The 6,542-nt window shown below is 41.8% G+C and overlaps 1 pseudogene across 1 annotated transcript; it reads left to right on the top strand.

Annotated features, from left to right (window-relative positions):
• Positions 1–1,806: 1,806 nt before the first annotated feature.
• On the top strand, positions 1,807–5,074 carry LOC147900275 (protein yippee-like; annotated as a pseudogene). Its single transcript, XR_015541345.1, has 5 exons — positions 1,807–2,106; positions 2,308–2,351; positions 4,068–4,176; positions 4,338–4,393; positions 4,544–5,074. The product of XR_015541345.1 is annotated as a protein yippee-like (transcript).
• Positions 5,075–6,542: the final 1,468 nt, after the last annotated feature.

Genomic DNA, 6,542 nt, shown 5'->3' with positions numbered 1-6,542 from the left:
TGGCCGCTCAGCCTTGGTGCCTGCTTTGGAGCTGTAGGCGCAAGTTGCCCAGTCTTTGGAGGAATCGCCTTGCTGTCTACAATACTTTCCTCTCAACCGCTTAGCTGCCTATTGCCTACAGGAATACGTTTATGCTATATATCCTCTGCTCGGGTCTGCCATAGCAGCTGCCTACCTTGTGGGTGCCTCAATTAAGCAAAATGCCTCTTGCTTCTTGCTACAGTAGGAGCGCTCAATTTTTATGCATCGTTCGCTGCCCAGAAGGTCCAAGAAGTGGCTGCTCAGCCTTGGTGCCTGCTTTGGAGCTGTAGGCGCAAGTTGCCCAGCCTTTGGAGGAATCGCCTTGCTGTCTACAATACTTTCCTCTCAACCGCTTAGCTACCTATTGCCTACAGGAGTACGTTTATGCTATATATCCTCTGCTCGAGTCTGCCATACAGCTGCCTACCTTGTGGGTGCCTCAATTAAGCAAAATGCCTCTTACTCCTTCGAATCCAAGTGCACAAGTAAGGGTAGAGAGCTGAAGGCAGTCGGCCGAAATGCGCAGAGGCAAGTTATATACTGAAATTCAAACGTGCTCCAGATGAAGGGGATACGCGTAGGTTCAGACAAACAATGACTTAGGGGAGGACGCATGATGTTCATCGTAAAAGATTGAGACAGTACCCAGTAACAGTTACTTGTAACCATCGTAACAATCCGATGGATGACGCTATCATTCAAGTAGCAGCAAGAATCCGAGAGCTGGCTATCAGTCCAGGGAGAGCAAGGGTGGAGGTTGGCAACAGTGAGCGACAATAAGCAAAAAAGCCAAGAGTGTTGCCAGAGATAAGTGGACGCTATTCGCTATTTCCATGCTTGACGGGAGGGAGATGAGCATTAGAGTACTGCAGCACAAAATCATGCTTAAGTCTCGCATAAGCTGCCAGAGTACGCCGAAGAAAGGCATGCACAGTCGAGATGATCGTATCAAGTGGGGGGAGAGGGTGTAGAGAGCTATGCCTTTGTGTGGTTGGCTTCCATGAGACCGAGATGGAGAAAGATAGTGAGTGCCGACGTGAGAGCTCCCTAGAGGAAGAAGCAGGGAGAGACAGAGCGGCTAAGGCGCAGAATCAATCATGCAGTTCCCGAAATCCATGGCTGCCCAAAATCGGAACAGATTTGAGGTCGTCACCTTGCTCGAGATTGAATCGAGATTGGCCATGCTCTAAGGTTCATTCTCAACGTCTCTACTTTGTTCGCACAAAAGCGACTTAGAGACTAATCGTGCCTCTGCTGCAGCGAGACGAACGCTGAGTCCCAAGAATGCATGGGGGATGTGAACGACCCGAACTGGCAGTGCCCTTGCTACGAGAAATGGTATTCGAGCAAAGAGGGAAGGTGGAAAAAAACTGCAAAATCAGAAATTTCTATAGCAAGATTCCCAATTCGCTGCGGAATGGTTGTCTACCAAACAGCAAGTAAGGAAGTAGAAGCAAACCTGATGGTGATGATGAATGATGAAGAAACAGCAACACACTTGAAATTACAATGTTTCGCCTATATTTAAAGGTTTTGCCATGGCTTTTTATGCAGCTTTTCAAAAGCTTTCAAAGCAAAGCTTTTGGGCTTTCAGCAAAAAAGCTTTTGGGCTTTTGGGCTTTCAGAATTAGAAAAATCTAAGGGTGTATATTGTGCCATGTGGAAGCACAGGATTTCAGAATTTGAAAAAACGTGTGCTGGCCAAGTAAAGAGGCAAACAAAGCTTGGAATGCCAAAAAGTTAGATTGGATATAGAAGTGCTTAAGAGTAATTGCGACTTATCACCAAAACCCACAACAACCCATCTCCCCTGCCCTCACACGCCTCTCCCCTCTGCCTTGCCTCCAACGATTTCTGCCTGCCCATCTCTCTGCTTACTGTCTTATGGCCACAGCTATCCTTCCTAGTTGTTAGAGTCCAACCTTCCGCTGCTTCTTCACCTTGATTGTTCCTCTCTTTCACCTTTTGGCTACATCTTTTGTTCGGAATCTCACATTGCCCTCGCCCTTCACAGGTTCTTTCGTGGCTGTTCGAAGCATTCAAAGCTGTCTCAAGAGCATGCATTGATACGTAAAGCTAATGCACGTACGTGTATATACACACATACATAGATACAGATTTAAGGAAGGAGAGAGAGAGAGAGAGAGAGAGAGAGAGAGAGAGAGAGAGATGGGTCCAATATTGCTCCTAATTAGTCTCTTCGTTAGGTCCAATATTGGTCCTAATTAGTCTCTTCATTCTTCATATGATCGAGCAATCTCAATTGGCCGTTGTTACTAAGTCCAGGACTTTCACTGCAGGCATGGGAAGGCCTATCTATTTAACACCGTGTAAGTTGTCACTCAACGTTTGTCCTTATTTCGATGTCACCAGTAGAGTGCTTGCAGTCAAACACGACACTCTGCAAGCCATCGACCAACTTTTGCATTTTACTTCCTTCTCGCATGTTGAGTGCTTGCAGCTATCCATAAAGGCAGAGATGTGGTTGTATGTTCTTATCGTGCAACCCTTGTCCCTTTCTCTTTTCAGGCTTTTCGAAATCGACTCGCCTTCAAACTACCTTGGAATGGCGAGTCTGGGTTTTTGTTGTATGAAGTGACTTCTCTTCCTAGCGGTCTATCTATATATCTATCTATCCAAGCATGCATGCATGCGGGTGTGCTTGTCTATGTCTTATCTATGGCAGATTTACTCGGGATGGCACATCTTTTCCTCATCTTGACTTCTTTTCATTGTTTATTTGCCTTAACTTAGGAGATGCGTCTCCTGAGATAACCAACATAATTCTATCTCACAGCACACAATGTCGAAGTTCTTAGAGCGAAATTTAGCGAAGCAATCAGGAAGGAACGAGCAGAGGGAACTAGTTGTGTTGGGTGCGAGAGGTCCAGTGCGTTTGTCAGTGCTGCAACCAGTACATCTTGCCATAAAATTAGCTCCTTTGAAGTAGGCTTAGGAATGATCATTCCCAAAGAATATTTCTCGACATCCCAACCCTTTTTCAAGGAGTATGGATGTGTGATATGAGCTTATTTCCTTTCTTCCGTGTTGATAACTCAAATTGCCAATCTGTAAATCAAGTCTCACTAGGAGTGAGCCTGAATCGAATGAACATAACAAATTGTTGGAGTACATGAGAATGATGTAGATCTCCTTAGTTTGGGTGCTTTTGACCACTAAGGCAGAGGCTTCCTGTTCTCATTCAGGTGCAGTTAATATTGCATTTCTTTTAAGCACGTACTAGTGCCAAATTTCAGTTTTATTCTTCACGCTTCTTTATGACAAGCCTTTCAATCATAAGTCAACACATACTGATAGACGTATTGAGTGCTAAGATTATTTTTTAATGAAGGGCCATTAATATATATATTCTTTCTTTACAATTGTGAATCCATACATCCCATTTCAATTCGCTCTGCTGTAACTGGTAACATTGCAAGTAATCTGTTTAATGCAGCTTATAAGTGAGACCGGCTGATACTATGAGAGTTCTTTATTTCTTTACTGGCCTATTGCTTGTTGAGCATGAAACCTTGTATTGGGGAGACGAAAATAAGATGATATTGAGTTTGAAAGAAACTTGGAGCATGTTACTTTTTGATTTGTCCTCTCCTTTTTTAATCCTGGCTGAGTTTGCTCTACATCTCCAGAGCTTTGACAGACTGTTACTATGAACATATGTATGCAGATATGCATAGGGAGTATGTGGTTGTGGTTAATGTATTAGAGCATATGTTTACTCACTCTTCCAATACTTATTGGGGGACTGAGGTACCTGTGGGGACGTCAATCTTTGCTATACACGGAGTGCATACTCAGGGCTGTCGTGAGGCTAAAAAGCTCTTTATGATTTACATGAACTTGGGCATTTATCCCTGGAAATTCATATTATATGTATGTATGTATGTATGCATGTAGGTGTGTGTGTGTATATATATAATGATATATATTCGGGGCAGGGGGGGGAAGAGAGAGAGAGAGAGAGAGAGAGAGGAGAGAGAGAGAGAGAGAGTAGCTGCCAGTAGTGATGTTCTTTGCCTTTGCAGTGTTAATGTAAGTGTTGGACCTCTGTAGGAAAGGATGATGATAACAGGGATGCATATTGTTGCTGATATTTTTTGCAATTGCTGTGGAAGAATTGTTGGGTGGAAATATGTAAGATTTGTCACCTAGGCAATTTGAGTTGGAACTAGTTTCAGGGTCTTCTGCATTTTTAAAAGTTTGATATTAAGCAGTTCTGTTGCCTTTAAGGTTTCCTTTTTTGAATAGATTTGTGATATTTTTATCTGATCAGCCAATCTGTAGTCATCTGACAGGAATCTGCTTGTGAAAAGAAGCAGAAGTACAAGGAAGGGAAGTTTATTTTAGAAAGGTATGTCTTATAACTTCATTAAGTTTCTTATCGGTTCTCTGATATAGAGTGCGTAGGTGGGACAGTGGTCACATTTGGAACAGATTGTCATGTCAGTGCTATGTTTGATTGGAGCTTAAAAAATTGTGGTGCGCCGTCTGATTAATCAAGGATAACTGCTTCGAGGCAGAGCCAAGGTGGTCGATGGTGCTTCTATCTGGACACCCGTAACACAGGCAGTGATGCAGATAACATTGCACATGACTATCGTTGTTGTATTGCATTGTTATTAGCATCGTAGTAGTATTAGTTCATGTAGATCTGTATCTCTGGTGTCATAGCTATTTGATGGCTTCGGGGAAAGAGAGGAGAGGTGAATTTATTATTCAGTGGGTGATGTCCATTGGAGAGCTGGAAAGGGTGCCCCACGTTGTAAATATGATCTGATGAATTTCCCTTGGTTTAAGAGCTTTTTTGGGCTTCATTTACATGAGGCTGGGATCAAAGTCCGGCTCTTATTCTGGGAGGCGATGCATTTAACTAGATTTTAATGGACCCTTGTATCTCGTTCTGCTCACAACTGAAGCAGCACATCATATATACTTCTTCAGGCGTAGATGTGTTAATACTGCACAGCTTTTTCTTTGATTATTTGTGGAGTGTGCGTTTGTTTCACTATACGTGTGAAGTCTGCTCAACATGCAGGAGAGTGCCTCAACAGGCTCTTTGCCAAAAGTAGGATTACTCGTATAGGGCCTTCAGAGTGTTCCCTTAGGGGCAGTCTTCTTTCACTTCATTGTGGTCCCTAGAAAAGGTATGCCATCCATCTCTCTTGCTTACTTGGGTTGTGAAAAAGAATATTTTTTTTGGGTCAGATGATACTTGTCCATTTACTGAGTCTCTATAGAATTCAGTGTTACAGGCCGTTTTGAGACCATTTATGCAAATCTAATTCAAATGCAGGGGCAAATGCATTGACATCCTAACGAGACCTAATATGAATGCAAGATTTCTCCATAATCGTTGGATGCTTTTCCTCAAAAGGTTTATGAAAACCTTGAAGGTATTTGTGAGAAAAAGTCAAAGTTTTAGGGCAACACGGTGAAGGGTTGGTTGGTGCAAGACAACTTGGTATATATCATTGAGTTTCTTGTGGGTGAGGATCCCAGTATGCCTCTCCTTCGGCACTTTAAAGATGAGGATCATGTGGTGGGTGATATTGCTCAAGAAAAGGAAATATAAGAAAGATAATAGAATCTTTGAGCTATAAGCATTGTACTGATATCTCAATTTTGCTTTCTAGTAACCTAAGAGACCTTTTCATGAAAGGCACAAAATTTCGATTGTACTCTTTTAAAGAGTCTTGCCTTTTAAAAGCTATCGATAAGGGAATCTCAAAGTTTGTTTTGCAATTAGAAGAATGTTTAGGAGTTAAAAATATCTTATCAGAATGGAAAGGGAAGATTTTGAAGAAAGTTGCTTTGAAACTAGAAGAAGTCCCATTGGTTATTTGCTCAAAGAAAAGTAACCATCTTTTGAAAGAAGATGAAACTCTTCTTCGAAAATTCCATAGGAATTTTGTCATTTCTTATGTGGACAAATGTTCCGATAACTTTGTTTTTATTTGCAAAAAGTTTTACTTAGAATGTCTTTTGAGAGAAGTGAACTCGTCTGCCAAAACTTACGCCCCCGCCTTAGTTTCTCAAAGGATTTGATCTCAAAACATCAGAGTTTTTGCAAGTCTTCTGGGTTTGTTTGCAATCCAAGCATACCTTTTCTTTGTGCTGCTTGGAAGTTTCACAAAACTCCAAAAAAGCCAAGATTTATTGCAGCTGCTTGTGAGACTACTTTGACGAATATCTCTAAATGGCTAAGCTACTGCTTCAAAGCCATGTTGCCTAGTGTCCATGAACTTTGGAGGGACTTATTAAAAGAGGCAGATGTCCCCTCGAACTCAAGCTGGATTTTAAATGACTCTGTAGGAGTGATTCCTGTTGTAAAATTTTTTAATTCCTCTCGAAGCATTTAGGAAAAAGAGTCTCCTATTCTCCTTCAAACCTATGATTTTACGACGCTTTACACAAAGATTGAGCTGGAAGACTTGAAGTTTAGAATTAAAAAGCTAGTGGCTGAAGTTTTCAAGTTGAGATTTGACAAAGATAGATGCAAA

This window comes from Dipteris shenzhenensis, chromosome 7 (genome assembly GCF_047967505.1).
Source record: "Dipteris shenzhenensis isolate YYH24624 ecotype China chromosome 7, Dip_SZ_1.0, whole genome shotgun sequence".
Classification (NCBI taxonomy): Eukaryota; Viridiplantae; Streptophyta; class Polypodiopsida; order Gleicheniales; family Dipteridaceae; genus Dipteris; species Dipteris shenzhenensis.
The sequence above is the reverse complement of the archived record's forward strand: the minus strand, read 5'-3'. Positions and strand labels throughout refer to the sequence as shown.